This window comes from Pogona vitticeps, chromosome 6, assembly GCF_051106095.1.
Source record: "Pogona vitticeps strain Pit_001003342236 chromosome 6, PviZW2.1, whole genome shotgun sequence".
NCBI lineage: Eukaryota > Metazoa > Chordata > Lepidosauria > Squamata > Agamidae > Pogona > Pogona vitticeps.
In genome coordinates this window covers 95030203-95057513 of record NC_135788.1, presented here as the reverse complement: position 1 = coordinate 95057513, position 27311 = coordinate 95030203, and the positions used below count along the sequence as shown (strand labels likewise).

The following is a 27311-nucleotide window of genomic DNA, read 5'->3' as shown; positions in this document are numbered from 1 at the left end:
TGAGGAACTTCTGAATGTTTTTACTAATCCCAAAGATTTTTAGGCAGGCGTTATTCCAGCTGTGTGGCGATCAGTCAAATGTCTTTTTATAGTCTATCCCGGCCATGTTAAGGTTTGTTTTTCTTCTTTTTTGCATTCTTTACTATCATTTTATCAATAAGCAGCTGATCTTTTGTGCCTCTTGACTTTTTAAAGTTCCCTTTCTGTTCAGTTGGGTATAGGGAGTTTTCAGTTAAGTAACTGTATATTGATCTTGTCAGTACTCCTGTGACGAGCTTGAACATTGTTGTCATCCAGTCTTCAGTTGTAACATTTTGAAGTGATTAAATTGCACTGCTATGCATTGATGAAGACTTGTTAGATGCTTTAACCATTATTATTATTGTTGTTGTTGTTGTTGTTGTTGTTGTTGTTGTCTGCTCCATCCACTTCTCTGTGTTGCTAAGCCTGATGAAGACCTGTATGTGGTCTAATAAAGGTATGGCCCACCTTTGCCTTCAGATTTCACCTGATATTGCTGCAAGGAACTGGACCTGGGGCATTGGGTAGGTAAAGCAGGTTTCCAACCCAAACTATGTCTCCTTGTGAATCATGCAAGATTTCCCTACCTCCTACCCTCATGTGTCTTAGAAAGTGAAGTGGCTGCTTCAGATGAAAGTGCTCAGTGATATGGAGGGAGCAGCACTGGAAGGCCTGGCCTGGCCATTCCTCTCAATTGGATGACAGACCCTTACATTGCCTTGCTCTCCCTAAGCTAGTCTGGTACCCTCAGGTGAACTGGAGGATGCTGTCCCATCCCCAGTGTTGCAACCAACTGGCAGCCCATTTTAGCTCCAAGCATCCACCAGGATTTTGACTCCTTATTTATCCCAGCAGATCGGATTGAGATGTCCAATGCACCGTCTAGTCAGGTTGCATTGGATCAATTTCAGTTAGAAAGGTCTCAGGATGTAGACAAGGCACTTGCATGCTGTGAAACTACTACCTCTTTTTAAGATCCTTGCCCATCTTGGCTATTAAAATCTGCCAAGGATACAATGGTAGAATGGGCCACCCATGTGATCAATACATCTCTTCAAGAAACCATAAAAATGTCTATTCTTAAGAAAAGTAATTTGGTGATGGATGATCTACAGACTCATCATGAATATTCTAGTTTTGAGCAAGTTAATTGAGAGGGTGGTGCCTGATCAGTTGCAGACATTCTTGGAAGAAAATGATAGTCTGTATCCTTTTCAATTGGGGTTTATGGTATGGGACTGAAGCAGCATTGGTCACCCTGCAAGATGATTTCCTAATGGAGGCAGAGGGAATGTAATCCTGTTGGTCTTTTAGGATCTTTCTGTGGCTTTCGATATCATCAACCACAGTAATTTTCTGTGAAGGCTATCGGGTTTAGAGGTCAAGGGGTTCCGTTCTCCACTGGTTCTGGTCCTTTCTCAAGGGCCGATCCCAGATGGTGCAGCTTGGGGATGCTATCTCCACCCCTTTGAGACTCTACTATGGGGTCCCACATGAATCAACCATCTTCTCAATGCTTTCTAAATCTACATGAAGTGACTGGAAGAAATCATATGGAGATTTGGGGTTCACTGTCATCAGTATGCTCATGACATGCAGCTTTATCTCTCCACTTCATCTGCAAGTGATGCTGTACAGTTTCTTGAGCACTATCTAGCGCTGGTAATGAACTGGATGAGAGCTAATAAACTGAAACTGAATCCAGATGAGACACAGATCCTACTGTTAAGAAGACCATCTGGCCAGTTACAGGGAAACTTATCTGGCCTGGATTGATTACCGTATTTTTCGCTCTATAAGACGCACCTTTCCATAAGACGCACCGATTTTTTAGGAGAAGAAAACAGGAAAATATAATCTGTTTTCTTCGCTCCATAAGATGCACAGACTTTCCACCCCCCTGTTTTGTGGGAAAAAAGTGAGTCTTATGGTGCAAAAAATACAGTAAATTCCCTCTAAAGGTCCACAACTTAGGGGAACTTCTGGACAGCTCAAATATTGGTCATGGCCAGGAGTATCTTTTATCAACTCTAGTTGATTGCCCAGTTGCACCTCTACCTGGATAGGAAAACATAGTAATAGTAGTTCTTGCATTGATAATCTCAAAAATAGATGACTATAATGCTCTCTATGTAGGTTAGCCCTTGTAAACAGTATGGGAACTTCAGCAGGTCCCAAATGCAGTGGCCTGACTGATTTATGGGAGTAGCAAATTCAATTGTATATTCCCAGTCTTTGTGTACCTTGTGAAACATGTCTGTTTCCAAGCTCAATTCAAGGTGCTGGTTAAGACCTATAAAGTCCTTATCAGTTTAGGACCTTGATATTTCTTAGAAATCAATTACCCATTTCACCTGCTCCTCTCAATCCATTGCTAAAAGTAACCACATCAAGGGAGACCGAAAAGATGACAACAAAGAATTGGGCCTTTTTGGTGGTGGCCCCCAATCTTTGGAATAAGCTACCAAAAGAGATACTTCAGGCTCCTTTCCTCCTGATTTTCATGAAACTGATGAAAACAGGATTATACAAAGCTGCCTTCGATACCTGTTCCCCTGGATGTTGTTAATATTAATTCTTTTTCTTTTACTGTTCTTTTTCCTTTTATATGAATTTTAGATATATACTCATGAATTGCCATATTGTTGAATGCATTCTCATTTGGAGTCTTATGGGGTTCTTACCTTTTAATCTGTAAAATGCCAAAAGCAGTGCTTGCACTAAAGGGGTGGTATATAAATCAAATATATAAATACTGTACTGTAAGATTTATCTGCCAGTCCTCTCAGCATCTGTAGCTAGAATGACAAGGGCACACTTTCACTTTGTGCAGTATAATGTCTAACTGGGTCTGTGTGTTCCTTCTTACCTACTTCCCAGAAACCCCTTTTGGAAGGAACCCACCATGCTGGTTTGTGATAGCTTCGTTTCCTCATTAATATCTGAAATAATGTTGTTAGAATTGGATAAGGCTTATGTTAAAGTCCTCCCTCAGGCATGATACTCACTGGATAATCTCAAGTCAATCACTCTCTCACACACTCAATGATCCTGAGGAAACACTGGCTAGAATCCTGTTGTGCTTTGTGCAAGGTCTACTTATCATACCACAGTGAATTGTAGCTAATTGATAAAGTACCAGGGTGCACCTTGGTCATGCATCTGGGTGTGTGATCAGGCACATCACCGATGAGTCGCAATGAGTTCTGTCACATTAATGCAAACCTAATTAGACTTTGGCCACTACATATCGCTATCAACTTTTTGGAAGAAAAGCAGGTTATTTACCTATAAACTAGGCCTGAAGCATTGGCTGTCAAATTCCCAGATTCAGAATCTTCCCCAGCAGCTTGCTCCTTTGTGTCTGGCGCACAATTTCATTATATAGGACGACCATCACATTATTTCATATCCAAGTTGGGACTCTGGCCGCAGAGCCAGGGGTTCAGAGTTTGTTTCTCACTGGGCCTCCTTGACAGGGGCTGGATTTGATGATCCATAGGGTCTTTTCCAGCCCTGCAGTTCTAAGAACAGAAATGCATTTACAGTATTTTATACTGTAGTCTAGAATGTACTCTATTTCCCCTGTCACAGAGATTATGTCCTTTTTAACCATAGTACAAATGGCATAATCTCAGCTGATGACCCTGCCTCTCTCAGTTGTGACTGAAAACTCACAAATGTATATAAGACTGATCACCCACAGGGAAGATACTTCATGTTACCTATGACATGGATCACATAATCAGCTGTGATGACATTGCACACAGTACCTATGCATGTGTGAATCAGCCTGCATCTCATTTGAAAACAGAATGTGTCACCTCTTCATTAATGAAGAAACTGCAAGGAGGCCCTTCTCTGAGAAGTATTGCTTCCCTTCTCTCCGTGAAAGGGGAAAAGCAACGTCCCCAGAGGGCCTACAGAGATTCATTGCCAGGAACAAGTTCCCCTTGGGCGCCACAGAGCAGGCAAAGGCTTGCCTAATCTTTGCTAACCTAGGCCTTTCTGAAGAGAAATAATTTCTCTGATCTTCCATTACCTGAGATGAGAGACTATGTCACGCCTACTGCTCCCTGATGGTGAAAATATCTTCCTGATGGTTTACATCTCTGGACTGCAAAGCTGATGGAATATTCATGTGCCAAAATATTCCACTCAAACAGCAAATAAAATTACTGTGGGAAACTAGATTTTAGGGAAGTGTGGTGTAGTCTTCTCACTGGCATACAGGTTTTCTATATACAGAAGTATTCTTTATATGATGGAACATTCTTCTTAATGAGCCCCACTTGAAGAGTGAAAAGAATATGGTCAAGACATAGGTTTACCACCACCTCAATGGAAGCTAGACCTAAACTATTTTCAGTCACACAATTGATGCATAACTGACACATTGAAATAGCAATTCAGATTCTTCTAGTTCCTCTCCTTTTCCTGGCTGAAGGGGAAACACTGCTGTGCAGCTTGCTTTTCACAAGAGTAATTTTTTTCATTCCATTTTAATTAATCTTAAACGAATATCCCACAAAGACTGTAACATGACACACCATATACTCACATATACACTCCATTTACTGGCACAGAATTCCATATGACTAAAAAGTCCCACGGGCAATATGTTCCCAAGTCAGAAGACAGAATCAGGATCTGAAGAGGTAAAACTGTGACGCCTGAAAGCCCAGCATGGCTCCTTATCCTCCTTCTTCTGTGGGTGGCAGTATCAGGGAGAAAAATATGCAAATGACATATGAAAATATTCTTAATTTGCATTGTAGGCACATAACATTCATTTTCAAAGGTTGGAATACTGATGTTCAGGTAAGGTTTTTAAAAAGCAGTTTCTACCCAATGCTTAATCACAATCATCTTGTTCTGGTCCCATGTTTTCACAATCACTGTAGTGACCATGACTCCATGGAAGAGTCAAGGGATGGCTTCTCTAACCGTGCAGGAATATGTAAAAGGAATACATATCAGAATACGCCATCCAAGACATGTTAGCAAATAGCTTTCTTCAGTGTATAAACTCCACCCTGTTTTCTTCATGGCATAAATGAAAAAAATGTGTGTGGGGAGGTTTAAGAGTTAATTTTGGAAAGGAAAAGAAACGGAGAAAGTCAAACATAAAAATAGAAGTGTCTCCAACACAATCTTGGAGGTTAATTTGTGTAAATATTCACTCCGTTTGAACTTTTCCTTTTCTACACTTCCTGTCAAATGTTGCCACTTAGTGGTCAACACTGGTACTTGTCAAATTTGGGAAAGGAAAAAGCTTAGAGCAACAATTAAATTATGATGTAATGGCTGTACTGTAGCTACCACACTGGAATAAAAGTGTAACATTCTCAATAAAAATGACTTAGATGTGTACCTAATAATCAGCTGGGTTTCCACTGTAAATAATAAATTATTCTGTGTCAGCTGAAAGCTAGCTATCCTAATAGCAAAATAGATCTTGGCTTAATTTAATAAATAAAAATACACTGCTTTTGCTGAGCAAATGGACATGCCTGAGATAAAATTCAAATACATTGCAATATTTTGGACTTGGTAATATTAAAACTTGGAAATCACATCCAGAAAAAGAAAAAAAAAATGATAGCAGGTGGCACTATGTCTCACCTTTTTTAAAATGTTTATCAGCCTGATTCATTAACACCAATATATTTGGTTTATGTAATAATTGCCCCCATCACTCTCTTATGAATGATAAAGGAGCAACAGCACATCTTATTTTCTCACAACCCTCCCACCCAACCTCCTGTTAAGGCCACCAAATACCACACTTAGGTGTAAAATTTCATTACGGTGTATGCACATATTATTGAATTGTCATAGACTGCGTGCTGTTTAGGCTTAACCCATACTGGATTGTATGCATATATCGTTTCTTCATGTGTCATGGATGGGTGGCGGCCACAGAACAAGTGTAATGCTTTTGAGAACAGGTGGGGAGAGATGGAGGCATACTCTCTACATTTCACAGTTTGGGAACATACTTGTAAAACTCCAGTTCTCATGCTACAGATTGCTTTGGGAATTTCCCTTGTCCCCCTCCCCCACCCCCACCCCCATCCCCACAACTCTGAAGGCTTTTCACCACCTGCTGTATGGCTGTTCCCAGTTCCTCACAAGAATAAAACCAAGAAAGCATTGTACAACAGAACTGTCCTATAACATGTGGCCCACCAAATATACCTCAGCAGCGAATGTATTTGTGAAATGGAAAGCTGTACACAGCAAAACACCGTAAGGAGACCATTTTCTTCTTTCTACATGTCTCCATGCTTCAGTGATGGTTGTGGTGTCTAAGAGCAGCTGGTATGGCTGATGCCTTTTCCTGCCACCCTGACATAATCGGGACTACAACCTCTCTCTTCTCTTTGATTTCCTGCATATACACTTCTTCTTTGGTCTTCCCAAATCAAAGAATATCCCTCGCTTGAGATTGGCTGTACCTCTTTTTCCTTCATTTTTTAAAATATACACAATTTAAACATAAGAAAGAAAAAGAGAAGAAGGTAGCAGTAGAGGAGGGAGGAATAGTAGAGAGAAGTAAGGAAAGAAAGAAAGGTCACAGAAAAGGAGAGTGAGGAAGGGAAAAGTCAAATGAGAAATAAAAAGAAATAAAAAGGGAAATATTTGTTGCAAAGCATGGAAGAGTTAAGAGAAGGCTCTGTCTCGCATGACAAAGCTATGATTTGAACTCAACGTTTCATTAGCCTATCCAGGATGGCCAATAGTAATAGTCCAAAACATCGGGCAGGCCAAAGATACCCCACTCGTGCGCTATATATTATTAATGTAAGATGACAAAGACTGAATAGAAACGGATCAGTCACCCAAAGAAGATTCCTGACCCATCTAAACAACAACAATAATGATCAAGAAACTTCACACAGTACTATAAGCAGTTGCAGATCTCAGAAATCAAACCATCAAAGCTCCAAAAAAATGGCAATATTAGGAATAGCATACGTACTGCAGCGATATTTAAAAGATACTTAGGTTTTTGCTTAAAACTTGGATTTTTTACATAATACCAGTCAATGTTTTTATAATGTTGACTGCTCCTGATGCTTCTGAATAAATAAATAAATAAATAAATAAATAAATAAATAAATAAATAAATAAATAAAGAAGAAGAAGAAGAGGAAGAGGAAGAGGAGGAGGAGGAGGAGGAACAGCTGCACACTGCACCGATATTTAATGGGTAATTAGGTTTTCAGTTAAAACTTGTATCTGTTATAGAATACCAATCGATTTTTTAAATATAATTTTGACTGATTGTGCCTGAATAATAATAATAATCTGCCATCAAGTTAATTCCAATTTATGGCAACCCTTTCCAGGGTTTAAAAGGCAGAGAATACTCAGAAGTGGTTTGCCATTCCCTTCTTCTGGGGGTGCTCTTGACTGTGTAGCTTGACCAAGGCCCCCTTGACTGGCTCTTCTCCCAGGAGGCCCAGTGGAAAATAAAACTACCAAACTTTTGCTCTGCAGCCAGATACCTAAACCATGGAGCTATCCAGCCAGCCTTGTAGTGAATTCATTATCCGAATGTGAATCCTTCTGTATTCAAAGTGACAGTAACCATATACAGGAGGTAGAATTTATCAGGCTTAGGTTAAGCCCAAGATTGATAAAAATACAATAGATCATTAGAGCAGGGGAGGGGAACCTATTAAGGAGGCAGGAACCAGGAAAAGATTACTGAGCTGTCAAAGGGCCATGGAATGGTGACCGCCTCTTGGGTGAGGGCAACAGAATACTGTACTGAAGAGAGAGATGGAGTAGAATGGAGATACTACAAGAGGGATAAACACCAAACAGGAACACTCTGCAGTTTGTTTCAGTCACGTTTCTTTAAATAAACACCCTATTCCATATGCCTAGTTTTACAAAAGTTGGATGCCATTAGACTGTTGCTCCCTCAGCATTCCACTGTTTAAATTTTTCCACCTGCATAGTAATATACTCCAAACAGGTGATGATGGGACTTGTAATCCAGTATTTCTGAAGGATTCCTGGTTGGATGTCTGGGATAGATTCTGCCACCTTGCAGCACCTGAGCCGGCTTCTGCCCCATTTATATAATTCCATTTACTCTATATAACTTTGTTTGTTTAGAGCCTCTCCACCCTGGGCAGCATGTTGAGTACAGACCATAAACAAGAAAGACTGGGCACACATAGGACTCTTTTCTGCTTTTCTTAGTTGGACGTTAGGGCAGGACCAACCGATGGAACGGCCTCCTTCCTTCTGTGCCTTTCTGTCACACATGGACAACAGTCTGAGGAGAATGCTTCAGCGTTCATATATATAAAGCCCAAAAAATTTAAAATATTTGGTTTAATACCAAAAGTTAGGGTTGAATCTGTACCACTCACCATAAGGAAATTCAGACCAAAGATCAAACCCCCTTGCAATAATAATAATAATAATAATAATAATAATAATAATAATAATAATAATAATAATAATAATAATAATAATAATAATAATAATAATAATAATAATAATAATAATAATGGGCACATTAATATGCATCCTTCTTTGAGTATCTGCAAAGAAAGGGCTTCTGCTTAACTTGACACTATCAAAGCATATATTACATTTCATCTGTTCTGTACCACTAATACTGTGGAAAGGTAATTGTGACTGGGAGAATTCTGCTGAAGTATGCACTTGGGATGGAGGTACAGGAAGAGTGCATCTGTGTGCTCATGTTTTGAGTAGGAGGGCTTGGTTTTCAGTCTGAATTTTCTTACTTTTGAAGGTACAGCTTGAACTATAATATTTTGCTTTAAACTGAAGAGTTTTCCTCTCCCTTTTGGGAATTTCTCTGCTTTTTAAAAGCAGAGCATATAAACATAACGTTGGGAAAAGAAAGATCAGTTTTTACTGAATAACTTAAGTTTAAAGAAATATTTTTCAAAGCCACATAAAGAAACAAACCAAACAAAGAAAAGCACTTTGGACTCACCAGCTTCTTTTAAAACAGCTGGATCGCTTAAGAAAGCCTCCATTTAAAACAGACAGGTTCTATAATACAAAGATAACTTGCTGTGCTGCCTTTCTCATCAAGAAAACACATTCTAGGGTCCATTAAAAACCAGTCCTGTCCACATCCGGAACAATTAGAAAACCAAAATCTTAATTTGGCTTTACATTTCTCTATTTGTGTAAAAGGCACAAGTTGAAACTTCAACCTTGCAGAAGATGGCAGGAAGAAAAGGTGGAACTGCAGCATTAATGAATAATAGCTGCAATAAAAAAACATTGTTCATCATCTGTTTTATCACACCACTACCATCACCACTATAGATTCAGGTTACTTGTTGAAGTTTGTTTGTTTGTTTGTTTCTAAAAGAATAAACATCAAAGTTGATGGAAAAGACATAATCTGGCTCTCCCACTGTAGATCGGAGAGTGACTGGGGCAATGTACAGTCTAAACAGAATGTACAATCTAAGTACTCCTTGTTTGTAAAAGGAAGCAAAGCAAAGCAAGGTCTGGGGACAGGGAGGGAGAACCTATGATGGTTGAACTACCATCTATACTGGAGGAATCTACACTCCTTTCCATATTTGGTTTTGGTTACATGTTAAAATCTTTTCCTTTTTATAACCCTTTCCTTCCATTGTTCCCCAACCAAGCAAATAATAGCTCTCCGGTGTACAATTCCCCCTCTATTCTTAAAGTTGGAGTACACCAAATCATTTATCCATTTTTTCAGCCAGATCTCTAGGACTCAAAAATGTTCCCTGAACATATGCAGAGTGCTTCCTCCACCCTATGGCTGCAGCATTCAGGCCCTCCCTACGGCTGAGCTAACTGCTGCTCCTGTTGAAGCTCTGATGGACGGATGGTATACTGCGGCCACCAGGGCAGCTGACATGATCGAAGCTAAATGCCCCCTCCTTTGCCTCCTTAACCAGCAGCTAGGTATGATGAAGCAAAATAGGAGGAAGCTAGAGAGCATTTGGAGACGTGACCCAATGGAAGCAAATCTAATAACCGTAAAATAAAAAAAATCTCATTTAACATCTACTTGGCTAAAGTGAAAGCTACAAGATGGTCTTACTTCACTTCCGGGATAAGTGAAGCTTGTGACCACCAAGCCGAACATTTTCATATTGTGTGTGATTTATCCGGGATTGGTAACAGGGACAGGCCTCCCAGTAGTATCTCTTGTGACCAATTTGCGGCCTTCTTTAAAAACAAAGTAGGGACCATCCACCAGGACCTGGATTCCTCCTCTTTATCAGTAAATCGAGACAAGACTTCCACTGCTCCATCTTGCCCAGAGATCCTGACACAATTTCAGCCTGTGATGTCAGCTGAGGTCAACAGGGACTGATCGCTATAGGGCCACCACCTCTTCACTAGACCCTTGCCCAGCCTGGCTGCTGAAAGTGGCCAGACCTGTAATAGAATGGGCCACTGCCATTGTCAATGGGTCTCTCGTTGAGGACAGGATGCCCCATGCCCTCAAGGAGACACTCATCAGACCGATTCGGAAAAAGCCTACGGTAATTTGGTGGCGGATGACATAAACAACTATAGACCTGTCGCCAATGTCTCTTTTATGAGCAAGCTGACAGAGAGAACCTTGTTATCTGGCAGAACACCTCCTTCTGACCAAATCTGCCCATCCTATAAGATCTGCCCCGGCTGGGTGGTTGAGAGTTTTGACCCTAAGAGGGGCTCAGAAACTGAGCCTTCTTGGCAGTAGTCCCACAACTATGGAATGCTCTCCCAGCTGAAATTTGCCTGGCGCCTTCACTGGGAACTTTTAAGCGATTATTAAAAACATTTGTATTGAGACAGGCCTTCCTGGATTCTACTATACCTTGATACAACTAATGTTCAACCCCCGCCATCCTTTCCTTATTTTTATGTTAACGTCCTACTGATGTTATTCTCATTTATCTATATTTTATTGATTAATTTATACTACTGTCCTGTTATTGTATTGTTTTGTCTTTATACTCCGTTTTATTGTACTATGTAAATTGCCCAGATTGGCCTGGATTGCCAGATGGGCGGTATAGAAAATAAATAAATAAATAAATAAATAAATAAATAAATAAATAAATAAATAAATAAATAAATGCTGCCAAGCATGATTCTCTGTCAACCAGGAATGCTGCCACCTCTTTAAAAATCAGCGGCACTTATCTATTGCAGCGGCCCAGCTCTTTTTATTTGATAGATGTCCCACTAAACATGTCGCTTGCAAAATTCAACCCAGAAAATCAGGGATAGTGGAATCTTTCTCTCAGTTTTAAAACCACTTGTATCATCTAGACATGCAAGCGCTGAAGTGCAGGACTTAAATCTAACACCTTCCTTAGATGTGAAGCACCCCAAAGCAAATGAGTACATTACTTTTCCATGTATAAAATCTTTATAGAGGTTTCAGTAAAGAGGGATAGGTGTTTTAACAGACAGTTAGTCTATTTTTATAGGCTGTTGCAGAGTCCAACGAGTAAATTGGTTGTCTTAAGCAATGTTTATAAACCTTTATCACACACAGAGAGAGCTCAGGTACATAGCATTCTTGGGAAGCCTATGAAAGCTTTCTCCCACTGATATACATTTCATATTCAATTTTAAATTTAGAATAAATTATTTAGTACATCCACACCTAGGCTTCTTATATATATATAATTACCACAGAATTTGTGATAGCTTATGTGGGCTTTCTGACTGGTTTCCTATCCAAGGTATTGACTAGTGTTTGGGTCCCCAGATGGTCTTGGACTACAACTCCCAGAAATCCTGGCACCATAGCTAGTGGTGAAGGCTCCTGGGAGTTGTAGTTCAAGAATTTCTGGGGACCCAAATTTGGGAACCGTTGGACTAGACCCAAATCTACTTAGCTTCAGCAAGTTGTCTCTGTCGTGTTCCCTCAGACCACGTTTTGGGACTTAGTATTTAGGTTGCACTTTAGGGGGTGCCAGTGTTTGGGAAATTAGTTTGTGCAAGCAAGCTCCAGGGGCCCTCAAAGGTAGCTAGTTACCATTACAGCTGCAACTTTTAAATTTAGTGATTCTAATTTTGTGTATATTGGAAGTCACCAAATAATTACTCCACAGTTACTTTTGAAACATCTGGAGGCCATAAGCTGCTGGCCAAAGGCATAAAACACACTTTTCTCCTACCCAGCTCATCATTGCCTGAACAGAAAGCCACACAAGCTGTACAAGCCATAGAACAAGCTAGTGCTTGAACCGTGTGCTATTTTTGCTCTGCCAATTTAGTGAGGCCATATCCCCATAACTATAAAAAAACAACTAATAAGCTACAATTACATTGCAAAGGGAATAATGTTTTCCTTCCTTAAGTTACAATTGCAGTATAATTTAGTTATATGTTCATTATCTGGGAAAACTAATTACATATGATTAGTGATTTGTAATTTGCTCTGTCGAAGTTCTCATGTATTAACATCTGCTTTATGTCAGTTTCTTCAGGAAAACTGAATATTTGCCTTTTCATTTCTTTTTAAGTTTGGATACCTCAGTTAAGATCCAGGACAGAGCTAACTCAAAATCTGAGCGCTTCAGCCAAATACCCAGCGATGAGTCTTCTCCAGAGCCCACCGCCTCTCCCATGTAGAAGTAAGAAATACAAGTGAAAGAAGATTTTCACATATTTTGAGAAGTCTGAGTTTAGCAAAAAAAAACCCAATGCCTTCACAAAGGACTGTTGTTGTTTTGTCATTTGTCCTGTGATACTCTCTGTTTGTGGTGATGTGATCAACGTATCGGTGATGTGATCTACACATCAAAAAACTATTTCTTGGGTGGAGCTACTTTTGTACCGTCTCAGCATCTGAAATATAAAAGAGCTGGCCAGCTCTAATTGAGCATATCACTGTCCAAAATAGTTCAGCTCTTCTTTGGATCTATACAGTATTGGGAAACAAAAAGATGAGAATGGGCCTATACAGTTTTCCTGGTTCAGTACCAACTTACCACATGCTCAAAGGAACCATGGCTTTGTCACATGACTCTTGGAACCTCTCTTGAGTTACCAACCCAAATCAAAGCAGGAAGACCTCCATTCAGTGGTAAAGCACATGTTTTTCATACTGAAAATTCAATCCCTCAGCAGAAAGTACCATCTAGCAGGCAGTGGGAAAGACCTCAGCCTGGAATCTGGAGAGAACCATAGCCAACCAAAATATATAATACTGAGCTAAATGGATGAATTGCCTTTCCCAGTACAAGACAGCTCCCTCTTCTCAAGAGAGTCTCTAGAGAGTAGGATCTGTGGCAATGCTACCGGGAGCAAGTTTGGGCCCTGAAAAACTTTGATCCTTTTTTTAAAAAAAAAATCACAGCCCTCTTTGAAACATCCAAAGGCCTCCACTCCAGAAAAATCTGCTTTCTGTTTATCATCTGTTGCCAACAATGATGGCAGTTCATCCTGTACTCCTTCAGGAATAGGAACCCATATTTTTGTCTCTTCCACTTACGTGATTCTGTAGGAACTATGCTGGTCTTACGTTGATCAAATCAGTCATACAGCCAGGCAAGGTTGATTATATCAAATAGTCACCAGTAGCATGTGTAAAGAGAGAGAGAGAGAGAGAGAGAGCATGCAGGCAAAACTGCACCACATGTTGTACAATCAACCTTCACAATGTGGATGAAGCATCTTTAATTTATTGACTCAGATTTAAAAGTTCTTCTGTCCAAAGACCTGAACTATTAAAGAAAGCATACATCCCATCTAGGTAGTATAGAGTCCCACCACACTGAAACAGCCTTACTGCATTTTCTTAAAGAGAAACAAGCAAACACACACACACACCAATAATTACATGATTTATTCCCTACCAACATAGCAAAACCAGAAGCATACAAACGTCTTCATTTTATGAGTTCGGCCATTTTGAAAGACCTTTGGAAAATACATCATATAAATAGAGCATAACTACTCAAAAGTAAACTGAGCTGAGTTCAGTGAGAAGTACTCCATAGCACCGTAAGTGCATACAGGACTGCACTCTTAATTCATATAAGCATTAAAAGTATTGCTTAAGCTTTTTAGTTCACATGTTAAACTCTGAGGGACATCTAGCACAATCATTTATATAGATTTAAGGAATAGGATTTTAAGAAAGAAAAACATGACTTTCTCCCCAACCCTCACACAGCCTCTAATGAGAAGAAAGCGGATGTCTGTCTTTTCCATCAAAGCTTATTTCCAAAGTTCACAAACTGGCTTACTATGAAAAGTAATGGTTGCAATTCTCCATGTTACCACATGATGGCACTGCACCGCATAATTACAAAGATTGAGCGACGGGTTGCTGTTTGTTCCCCCACCGCACCGCACCCCACCCACCCCGCAAAGTCTGGTCACACTTCAAACCCTTGAACATGCTTCTGTGGTAACCACTTAATTTCTGTAAGCATTTATGGGGTTTTTGCTTGAATTGCAGAATGCTTATGAGCCCGGACAGAATAGCACACTGTCAATGGACAAATTTCACCTGGCTGCTGTGCACACATAGCTTTTAAACCAGACAACATGGTTTCTGGGGAGGCTTGAGTTAAGACACCAGTCTTTCTTGTAAATTAGCCTCGCAGTCAATGATATACAGTATATTTCTGTGGTGGAAAATAGATAAAGGTGCAACACTTGTTTTGGAATCTTTCAGGTTTATAATATGTTGTCTCCTGTTCTGCGGTTGTTCTGGGTTGTTCTGGATTGTTCCGTTGCTCTATTTTGTCATAGATTTGAATCCTTCATCCCTGTATTGGTATCCATACAGGAGGGAGGTACTTGTTGCTGGATATCCTCGGAGACACTGGGTTTTTTCTGATACCATTTGTCCCCCACACATCTGCCATTGTTCCCTAAGGTTTTGCTCCGAACTGAAATTGCTGTCCCCTTTTGCTTATCACCCATGCCCCCTCCCCACCTCATTCCTTTTCCCTTCCCTTCCCTCTCTTTGCTTGCCCACCTCTCAACGGCTGCGCAGGGAGAATCCCCATCCTGCCTCCTCGTCTGAGCAGTCGGCTGAGGGAGATGCAGTTTTGGTACCATGGGTGCGACGAAATTTGAACCAAATGCTCAGTGAGGACGGGCCCACAGTCTGCAGGCAGTGATTTTCTTCACCAGGTGTTAGAAGCATAACAGTGAACGCCTATCACACTCTCATGTTCCTCCCCCCTTTGCGCATTTCTCTGGCTCATATCACAGACGTGGAAGATCATAACCAAGCCTAGTATATGAAAAAAAAATTATTTAAAAGATTTTAGAATCTCTGTTGTTGGATATACAGTAATAATGAAAACATGGATTTTTTTTGGTTAGGAATCCTATGAGGTTGAATGAGTAACCTGTAAAACATTGTTCATCTTCAGCCATTATGGCCACCTTTGGGTAGAGTGGGCGGCATATAAGTTAAATAAATAAATAAATAAAATAAATGGTCAGGAATCATAGGCATGTATGCAGTTTAATAGATGGAGGACTACAAGTCCCCATACCAATGCTATAAGGCAACCTTCTCCAACCTGGAGCCCTGTGAATGTGTGGGACTACAGTTCCCATCAATCATTACTGGCTATGGATGATGGGGGATGTATTTTCACACACCTGGAGATCCCAACTGCTATAAGGGATGCTTTTAGGTTGTAGTAGGAAACCTTGACTGGGAGGAGGGCAAATTACCCTGACCCCTATCTTGGGCCAGAATATGTCAGGGGGTGTAATTGTAGCTGTGATGTTATTGGGTCCCTAACAAATACACAAGTTATGTCAGCTGGGAATTGCTGTCCAGCAGCTTATGGAAAGTGACAAGCCCCCCCCCCCTCCTCTGCTTTACTAACTTTGCTGATCTAAAACCTCATTGGCGTGCTCTTAATTGCTGCTTAGAGTTGTCTTATAGATTTAATTATCTTTAATCGTTCCGTAGACAGTACTAACTAGATGGATCAGTCGTCTGAGAAATAATAAATGATTAATTGGTGTGATAAAGTACAGTGCTTAGGAAAGTTACTTTTTTAAAGCTTTGTCACCGGGAAGGGTCAGTTGGGAACGTCTTGGGCATTCTGGCAGGCGTAGTCCACAAAAGTAACTTTTCCAAGCTCTGAAATGTGAGGATGAAGGCACCTCAAGATCCAATGATGAACTGACATGAATAGAGGGCTTTATAACATGCCTCATTTATTGTATCTGCCTTGGAAAGACAGGAAGGCAGATATTTTCTTCAGGGAAGTCTAGGAAGATTGAACCCTCAGCCTATGTGGAACGTCTCTCACCAGGATCAAACTCGGAGCACATTTCCTCTACAACAGCCTTCTTGAAAAAAAATTGTGAGGAAACCTAGAAAAGTTTCTAGGGCTAAAAACCATTGGATGCGCCTGCTCCCCCAATAAGTGGAATGCCTACCTTGAAAAAGGAGGGAAAAGGAGGGGAGGGGATAGAGATATGCAAGGGGACTCCAAGGGAGGGAGAGTTTAACTGAAAGCCAGCCCTGCCATTGGGCAGAGTGAGATGGTTCCTTCAGGCAGCACAGCAGCTGAAAAGGAGCAGCAAAGGGTTAGAGAAATGAGCTGTGGGCCCTGCAACTTTCTCTATATCTCCCAGGCTAGCTTACTAGCTTCAGCTCTGGAGGAAAATGTTCCTGCTCTTCCATCCATTGCCAGTACTGAAGGAAAAGGCAATTGCCAGTCCATCAGCTTTTCTACATGGGGCAGGAGGAAGGAGGGCCATCTTGTCCTTTGCCTCAGGTGGCAAAACGTCTTGGGCCAGCTCTTATTTAATCCTTCCTTTCCTGGTGCCGTTTCACCAATAAAAATAATCTCCAAAAATATGTTTTTATTAGTTTTCTGAAACTGGACAACAGTAAACATTGGAAAACAGAGTGACACAAATGAAAGATATTGAATCACACAGGCATTAGATTTCCTAAATTTTACATAAATAAGTCATGCCAAGATCCAAAGGTTAGGATACCAGTGCCACTGCTCAATAAATTTTCATGGTCAAGCAAGGATCCGAACCCAGGTCCCTAAGTCCAGGTTGATCATTCTACTACACCAAACCAGTTTTCTAAATGTAACTTACTCTCAGGTAATAGGCTCCAAATCTTATATTTGTTTTATTTCTGGCTTGTGTTCTACCATTCATGCTTTATGGTCCTCTTGATAAGCAAAAGATATTGGAAATAGCCACTATGAATTAAATTTCTACTAAATGCTTACAGTCCTGTGGTAGAAACAGTAGGATTTCAAAGGATGAGAAGTGGGAGTCTCCCTTCATTAAAAAACTAAAACAGCCCTATCTTTCAGCCCCCCTGAATTGCAAATGGAAAATCATGTTAATCTTAAAACCATTGGGAAAAGTGCTGAAAATTGTAAAATTCACCATTACTAAGCGGAAGAAACTGTCTTTTGGGGTAATCCTAATTCTTTATCAAGCATGAAAATGTGATTTTAATATTAGATGTTCACTATATGGAACATCTAATTGATGTTTGCCACCCACTTGAAGCGCTATTGTGCTACATTATGATGTAATTTTGCTTTGTTTCTGGAGCTGTGGATTAGGAATTCTCCCTTAGTGTGGTATAGTGGGTAGAGCGGGTCTGAGGAGACCTGGATTCAGATCCCTACTTGGCCCTAGAAAATGACTGAGGATTGCAGTGGTAGACTATTCTTTGAACATCTTGCATTCGTTAGAAACTCTATTAGTGTCACCATAAATTGGAAGGAACTTGATGGCACATAACCACAATATCTTGATAAAGAACCTTGTTACATGGGATACTTATGTATTCTCACAACAGTATATTTTTCAAGCATTTAAGAACTATCTCTGCAAATCCTACAGCCAGGATAAACAAACTGTGATGCTTTGTAAATGAGCCCTTCTCTTCCTTTCTAAAGAAAAGCTACCACCTTGTAGAGTCTGACTCTTTTGTATGTTTCAATAATACAAATGGAATTTAAGACTCCTACAGGGCTGTAAAGCTGTAGAAATATTTGCCTTTCAAACTCTCCCCAGCCTAATAAATGTCTTGGTGTGCTTTCCTTTTTCCCTCCATAGTCTTCATAGCTTATTTCAAAACACAGAAGCTTTAAGTTGTGCCCAAGACTCAGAACATGCTCTTAGTCTTGCCTTGTACTATATGAAGCAGCAAAAAGGTTGCTTCTAAGCATGTGCAGAGCGTTTTCCATTTTCTCAAAAAAAGAGAGGGGGCGAAGCTTGGAAGGTAAATCTTCCCTAGCAGAACTAAGCCATCTTCCCTTCTTTTGTGAGAAATTAAGTGCTATCTTAGACTGTGATTACATGGTCAAATACCATAGGATTTGCTGCAGGTGTAAAACTGATGAATTTGCTTCTTTTTTAAATTGACCACATGCCACAAAGGCAAATTAGAATCAATTAGAACCCTTTTTGTTGTCAACATGGAGTTTTTTCCCCTCTGCTGCAGGTTTACCCTGGCTGTAGGATTTGCAGAGATAGTTCGGATGGAGTTTTCCCCATGTGATCCGTTTTTTTTTCCTGAAAGAGAGGAGGCATGACTGTGGTAGTATTCTGGCTATATACTAAGCTGAACATGATGTTTCAGATAATGGAAACACTCACAACCATAATATTTCTCCCGAGGTGTCCCAAAATATATATATTTTAAAGTTTAGTGCCAGATCACCATATGCATATATTGATATTCTAGTTTGGCACTAGATCACTTTCCCACAGATAATTTTAAAAAAGATAAAAATTGATATGAAGTGGAAACAATTCTGACAAACTACAGCAGACTGCTATGTTTCCACCGTATGTGTGTATGTACATTATAGAGAACTTTGGAAAACTGGCCCTTTAGGGCTGTGCAAAAGTTTAAGCAGCCCACCGGTTTTACAATGAACTATAAAAGGAGAGCCAGGGATTGGCAGATAGTGCAACCAAAGAAAAGGGGATAGTGGCGCAAATCAAAATGCATCAGATTGAGGAGCCAGTGTGGGCACCAGCACCAAAACAACCCGCCGTCTCCATGTCATCACCTAATCCAAACACGTAGAAGTGTAAAATAGGCTGCAAATCAAGTCATGGCAAAGCCAGATCACTCTGATTTGACAGGTAGCTGCAGCTTGAAAGAGTATTTTGAGTCTGCAGGTCTCTAAATGCAGGAGAATTCCACTGTCCCAAGATTCAGAACGGACTGTTAGTTTGTTCATTCAGAAAACAACTTAGTCAAATTCAAACCAAGCTGGAGGCTACACAAATTGTCTGGGATCCAAATCTCACCAAAATTTCATCTCTCTCAATCCTCATATTACTATACCATTTCCCCTCCTGCTTGTAGACGCTGGATTACAGTTGTAGACATAATAGTTCTTTATGAAGGGATTGTGAGTGTCAGTTTTCAGACAAATAGATGAGGGTTTTTTCCCTCCCACTGTACAGATTTAAATATTGCCTATCTTTTAAAAGAGATAACTGATCATATGTTTATATTTTGGTAGAAATGGATGAAATTAGCAAGAATAGTTGCCCCTTGTGGTGGATATAAAGTCTGTGGAGTTTCAGATAAATAAATCCAGATGAGTAAACCATGTAAAAATAGACTTAACAGTTCAAGGATGGGGACAACAAAAAATGGTTTGTGTATCTTCATACATTGTTCTGTTATGAAAAGAACATACTGCAGATTCCTGAAGAGATAAATGCAATATTCTTTTGTGGTAGACTTCAGGTTTTGGGGAAACAGGCAAGAAATGTGCTTATTCTTGCAATCCATTCATAGACATTGCCCCAAACAAACCACAGAGGAGAATCTGGAGATATTTAAATTGAATACATAATGATCTCTTCTTGGATGAACACTTTAACATGCTGAAGGGTTTTGAGTGTTCCACTGAATCTGAGATCTATGCCGTCTGGAAGCCAGACTCCATTGTGAGTTTGGATTCTGAGCAAGTGGAATGGTCACAGCTGAGATACCAAACTAAGACACATCCACTGTTTTTAAGGCAGCTACTGGGCAGTGGTAGCTGAAAGTGACACTGGTGGAGGAGGAAACAGCAGTGACACTCAAACTAATTTTTGTTAGTACTCTGCAGAACATGACAACGGTAAACCACTACTAAACATTCCTTACCATGAAGCCTTATGATGAAAACAGTCCAAAATGAAACAATAGATACTGCTGGAAAATGAGACTCCCAGGTTGAAAGCACTCAGTCAGCTAGCCATCCGCAGTAAGAGCCTCGTGGTGCAGTGTTTAAAACGCTGTACTGCGGCTAAAACTGTGCTCACGACCTGGGGTTCAAATCCCAGGTAGCCGGCTCAAGGTTGACTCAGCCTTCCATCCTTCCGAGGTCGGTAAAATGAGTACCCAGCTTGCTGGGGGCGCAATGTGTAGCCTGTATAATTAAAAATTGTAAACCGCCCGGAGAGTGCTTGTAGCGCTATGGGGCGGTATATAAGTCCAATAAATAAATAAATAAATAGTGGGGAATAGCAAATAACAAGTACAAACAGATTAAAACCAATAGGACATCTACTGGCTGACATGCACTGAAGTGAAATGCTGCACAACACGTACAATTGGAACATGGAAGATGAGAAGTATGAATCAAGGTAAACTAGAAACCACAAAGCAAGAAAGGGAATGTATAAACATTGCAATGCATGGCAGTAAAAAAAAAAGACTCACTTGAAACATGGTGCTGAAGAAGAGCTTTGTAGACACCTTGGACTGTCAGAAAAACCAACAAGTGGGTCCTAGATCAAATCAAGCCTGAACTATCTCTGGAGGCAAAAATGATGAAACTTTGGGCATATCATACGTATGCAAGATTTGCTGGAAGATAATATTGCTGGGAAAGGTTGAAGTGACCAGAAAAAGAAGAAGACCAAATACGAGCCATTCTCTACTGACACCATATGGTCCCCTGGGAGTACTAGCACATCTGAAGGGGGCCACAGACTGGAAACAATTCTTCACCCACCACCTTATAAAATTTGTTATGCGATTTATATAATTCTGATTTGGCCTATATGTTTTTCATGTTGTATTTATGGCCATTACCAGAAAAAAAAAAAGAATAGCTGCTCTAAAAGAAGCCACAGGCTTGAGTTTGCAAGAGTTGAGGAGGGCTGTTGAGGGCAGATGTTGGAGATCTCTCCATCATAGGGTTGCTGTAAGTCGGAGGTGACTTGATGGTATGTAACAATAATATACTGATAGTTTTCTTATACATACCATTAATGCAAACAACGTATATGGCGATTTCTTGCAATCTTTTTCCAAACTTCAATAAGTCTGGACATATTGAGAGGAAGGTCCAATATTAATCATTTAGTCTCCTCCTCCTCCTTCTCCTCCCCCTTCTTCCTGGTAGGAGCAAGTATTCTCTAGTCATATTGACTCATGCCAGGATACAGTGAACAGAAGAAGCTAGGAAGCATCTCCAAATTCCTCCTAAAGAGAAAAAATTCTAATTCATCAAGGCTTCAAGAAGCCAGAGTTTCTAATCTTGGTATCCAGTCTATTTCTCTTTCTTATGAAATCTTCTCATACTCTATGTGGATTGATTGATTGATTGATTGATTGATTGATTGATTGATTGATTGATTGATTGATTGATTGATTGATTGATTGATTGATTCATTCATTCATTCATTCATTCATTCATTCATTCATTTATTTATTTATTTATTTATTTATTTATTTATTTATTTATTTATTTATTTATTTATTTATTTATTTATTGGATTTATACCCCACACCATCTGGCAACCAGGCCATTCTGGGTGGCTAACAACAAGATAAACAACACAATATCAGAACACGATAAAAATAAAATAAAACGAATACAATAACCAATGGGATAAATTAAAACAGATGGCTATGAAGGTGGCAAAGAGGATGATGAATGAGTGGTAAAAAGGATGGCAAAATGGAGGCTAAGATCTCAGATCTCTGTTGTTCGGAAGCATACAGAGTTCCATAAAATCACAAATCTTATGAAGTGGTGTGTGAATATTATCTAGTTTTTTATTCTCAATAAGATCAAGGTGCACAGCTTTATACCCTTCAAAATAAGTTGTTCCCCCTACTGTACTATATAAAATGTAATGCATAGGCATCTAATAGTATAGAGCAGAAACCAGAGCGCCAGGTGGTAATGTGTCTTAGAGTGCACCATTTTTTATTCATGTCATCTACAGACTTGGTCATTGTGCATAGACATTTGGCAATAAATGTCGTGTCCATTGGGGCTCTGTCTTTGTGAGACTAATGTTTCCAGTCATAATACTGCAATATGTCTTCTCTACACTCACGTTTAACAAGCATGTCCCTAATATTTCAGATCCCTTTAAAGAAATCAGACATTTTGCTTGAGGACCATGTATATATCTCAGAATATGGTGGTTGCTGAAATCTTATTGAGCAATTATGCTAATGGTGTAATCTTTGGAAGTGAATTGCATTTATATTCTAAGTATTTTGTCATGTTTCCTGTTGATCACTCTTTACCCATACTCTTGGGTTTTGTTTGTTTTATTCTTTTAAGGGCCTTTAAATCTACACTATTATATCTGGATTTCTTTATCTTTACTCAAGAAAATGCCCCACTGGATGTAGTGATCCTTACCTTTGAGTAGATATGTATAGGATTGTGCTGTTAAGTACAGTATTTTAAACAGAGATCCCTTCACACAAAGATCATGGTGGCCACTTCAGAAAGTGGATTTGCTATATCATGAAATTGTTGGTTCTTTAAATGTTGGTACAGTAGTTACTCCCAGGGAGAGGGATATTATTTGTAGGATTCACCAGATTTACAGATTATGTACCTTTACTTCCATTTGCAAGCAGTATTTGATTCAACAAAATGCCCTGGGTTGGCCCTGAGTGCCTACGTACTTGGGAGTAAATCCCATTTTACAAAAAAGATTTAACTAAACAAATAAGAAAAGTATTACTTTTAAAAAATAAAAATGCCTTTTTCACTGCCTCTGTACATTTTTTTCATTAGTAAGCAGGAGTTTAAATTGTGAGGGACACTGGAAATATTCACCATTTGGGGGGGGGAGGACAGAAAAAAGTGAAATCTGATAAGGGACAAAAGGAGGGAAGTACTGACTACATTGAAATAAATATTTCTGCTTCCTGAATCTTCTGCTTCTCAAATGCCCTTGATTGGAATCTCTTATTCTAATCTGCCTCCTGTAATCTTTGTAATACGTATCCTTGATTCTTTTCACCATGTGTTTGCTCCTGTCCTGCGCCTTCTCCAGTTTTTAACATCTGCTGCACACCACTTTGGTGTTCACCAAGATAAGACAGAAACATCCCAGGTTTCTCAAGTTATCACATTCTTTCCAAGAAGGAATCCATTGTTCAGCTGGAAACCAAAACAGGGCTGCCCGAAGGCATGTTGCTACCTGGGGCAAGAGACAAGATGGTGTCCCCTCCATCCACGTACAGAAACCAAGGGGATGGGCAACTGAAGCTTCCTCCAGTACTGACAAGGGATTTGTGTAATACTCTGTATTCCAAGGGCAGGAAAGTAATATGGGAAGGCAGGCCAGGCTCTGTGGGCCACAGAGCTGTGCTCTCCAAGAAAGGGAAATGGCTAGTGGAACAATGGGAGGGATGCTATTGCTGCTCCCCTGAATTAACCAAGAGCAGTTGTCTCAAGCTGCAACTGCACAGCAGGAAAAATCCAGAGATCCACTGTGAAATAGCTTTAGCTGACCACACCGGAATCAGGAGAGAGAGCGAAAGCCAATGGCCCAATGAGCATTTATCTTTACACTGTTTTTTTCTAGAGGTTTAGTGGCAGCACTGGTATACTGGGCAGCTAGGGAAGCATTTGCTAACACCTTGTTAAAGTGGTTTTAGTGCAGCCATCCAGATTTGCAGAAGGCATGGCTACAGTGTAGAGATGGCCACTTTGTATTCGTATCCCTGGGGATACTTCATATTCCTATCCCTGGGGATACGAATATGAAGGTGCATGGTGGTCCATTCCGTCCCCCTCCCAAAGAACCCACCCGGTCCACTCACCAGATTCTGCAGTGCATGCATCCATCAGCAGCAACATTGCGCCCATCTCAGAAGTAGCCCAGCTGGTTCTGCCCCACCTCTCCACGTAGCCAACCACTCCGGCGAGGAGGCAGCATGATAAGTTTCCCTACTCAGCTGTTCAGCGGTCAGCTGCATGGGAAGGCAGGGCAAAGTTTTTGGCATGATGTCACCACTGATGGATGTGCACGTTGCACAGAGCCCAGTGAGTGGACCAAGATGGTTCTGGGGGGGAGGGTACAGACCTCCATGGCACCTGTGGTGCCGCACTTTGCACTTTCTAACCCCAGTGATTCAAATACGAAGCTCCCATCTCTACTACAGAGAGCTATCCAAGCTGCAGTCAAGCTGCCAATTTCCTCCTCATCCTGGCTCACTTTTAATTTTTTTTTTTCCCCCTTACCTGCTGTAGCACACCAGTGCTGGCACCAAGCCTTAAGGAGCATCATCATCATCATCATCATCATAATCAATAATAATAATAATAATAATAATAATAATAATAATAATAATAATAATAATAATAATAATAATAATAATAATAATAATAATAATAATAATTGCAAACAAAGGGATGCTCAGTTGGAGGGAACTAACAACCCCATGAGTGCCCCTTTGCTTTCTCCCTCCCCATATTAAAAGCTAAGAGGACTAGCTTCCGGTCACCCATTTCATCAGCTCAAGTCTGTGACAAACCCAGACCTACTGGGATATGCCACAGTTTCACTAAGCTGCCACCAACCATTCCCTGTAAGGAGTCACACAGACCAGGAATGGATTTTTAACAAATAAAAGAACAAGGTTTATTTAAATGACACACAGGGAAAAATAAAAGGATCAAGTGAATAAGATACAGTAACGTGGCTTAGTCTCAATCATACATACACACAGTTTGGTTCACACAGAACACTTAACTTGAAGCACAGACCCTGAACCTATCAGTTCTGGCTAACCATACAGACACCTGAACCTATCAGGTTGGTACTGACTGACACACAGTAGTACCCTGTCTGACACACAGACTCCCACTCAAGCTTCTTCTCTCAGCTTTTCCTCCAGCTTCTCCCAGCTTCTAAACTTCTCCACACACGCTCCACATATATATACAGTACAGCCCCTCCTCCTGATGTCCCGCCTTCCATTCCCCATAGGATGGAACTTTCCCTCCAAACCCATGACAGACAGGTAACATCAGTGCTGTATGTAACCCCTCCCCTCTTTATAAGTTGTTTTGTAGGGGGAAAGCTAAGGTGCTTTTCACCAAAAAACAACCTGGTTAAAACACACCAAAACAGTCATATAATAACATACAATACCATACTTACTTATACTTACACTCTATTAGGCATTTAAACATTTACCATTAACAATACATCAAGTTACCTTTATTCATACAAACCAACCTGTTTCATAAACAGACACATTTGACTTTTTGTCATCAAAATATATACATAGTCCATGTTTCTTTCGCCGTCTTCATTCTTCAGGTCTTCTTGACAAGGCGTCAGCAACACAGTTCACTGACCCTCTGACCACCTTCACTTCAAAGTCATAGTCTTGCAGGTTTAAAGCCCACCTCATAAGTTTACTATTGTGGGTTTTCATTGTCTTTAACCATTGCAGTGGTGAATGGTCAGTGCACAGAATAAAATGTCTTCCCCAGATGTAAGGCTTGGCCTTCTGGATCGCGTAGACTATGGCCAGGCACTCCTTTTCCACGGTTGCCAAATGTCTCTCACCTTTCTGGAGTTTCCTACTCAGGTAGGACACTGGATGCTGGTCACCATTCTCATCCTCCTGGCAAAGAACTGCTCCTACCCCGCTGTTAGACGCATCGGTGTAGATGATGAACTCCCGGTCGAAGTCTGGAGCACGCAGCACTGGATAGTTGATGAGCGCCTGCTTCAACCTCTGGAACGCCTCCTCACAGTCGCTGGTCCACGGGATGCGGTCATCAGCCTTCTTCCTCGTCAGATCGGTCAGCGGAGCCGCAATCTCGCTAAACCTCGGGATGAACTTTCTGTAGTAGCCCACCAACCCAAGAAATGATTTGACTTTTTTCTTGGTGTTGGGTCTAGGCCAATCACGAACGGCTTCTATCTTGGCCTCTAGGGGTTTGATCACTCCTCCCCCTACTAGGTGACCCAAGTATTTTATCTCTGGGCTACCCAGCTGCAGTTTGTTCTCTTTGCAGAGCCTAGGCCAAAGCACTTCCTCCCCTGGGTTAAAGTACCTCTCCCTGCCTTCCTGGTCATCCCAAGCTTTCTTTCTGACCTTTTGAGCTTGCAGGGTCTCTGCTGCTAGCTCTAGGTTTCTCTTTAGGTCATTCCTTAAAGAGTCTATATATGTCACAACATCTTGTGGGTCATCCTGGGTGATCTGCTCCCAATTTTGTTTGATTAAATCAAGGGGCCCTTTCACCCTTCTCCCAAATAAAAGTTCAAACGGACTGAACCCGGTACTGGCTTGTGGCACTGATCGATAAGCAAACAAAAGGGATTGCAGCTTCTGGTCCCAATTGTTTGGATTCTCTGCCAAGTAAGCCCTAATCATGCGCATTAGAGTCCCATTGAACTTCTCAGTTAACCCATTACTTTCAGGGTGATAGGCAGTGGTTTCCTTGTGCTTAATTCCACAGATTTGCCATAAGCGTTTCATGAGCTTCGATGTGAACGATGCTCCCAAATCTGTGATTATTTCTGAGGCAAATCCCATCCTGGACATATACCCCACCAAGGCATCTGCCACTGTGTTAGTTTCAATGTTAGTCAAGGGTATGGCTTCAGGGTACCTCGTGGCATGGTCCACAATGGTGAGAATGAACCTGTTCCCCCTCTTTGTGGCCTTGGGCAAAGGTCCCACAATATCCACCCCTATGCTTTTGAACGGAGTGTCAATCACAGGCAAAGGGCACAACTTTGCTTTGGTCCTGTCGCGGCTATTCCCCTGCCTTTGACACACATCACATTGTTTACAGAACTCCCTGATCTGCTTCCCTATGTCAGGCCAGTAAAAATTCTGTGTGATTCTCTGCTGTGTTTTGTTCACCCCTAAGTGCGCAGCAAATATGTCAGAGTGCCCCCTTTGTAAGATCATGGGGCGATACTTTTCAGGTACCACTAGCTGACTTCGGATCCCATCTCCCCCTTTTGAGATATTCCTCAGGGTCTCTCTATATAAAATCCCCTTTTTCTCTAGAAATCTCACTGGG

General features: G+C 40.7%; 1 long non-coding RNA gene across 1 annotated transcript; it reads right to left on the bottom strand.

The window, feature by feature from the left end:
- Positions 1 to 2220: 2220 nt before the first annotated feature.
- On the bottom strand, positions 2221 to 6098 carry LOC144583653 (uncharacterized). The gene is made up of 2 exons (XR_013537565.1): positions 4583 to 6098; positions 2221 to 3545 (listed from the first exon to the last, which is right to left on the bottom strand). It is a non-coding gene; the product is annotated as an uncharacterized LOC144583653 (long non-coding RNA).
- Between the last annotated feature and the right edge of the window lie 21213 nt (positions 6099 to 27311).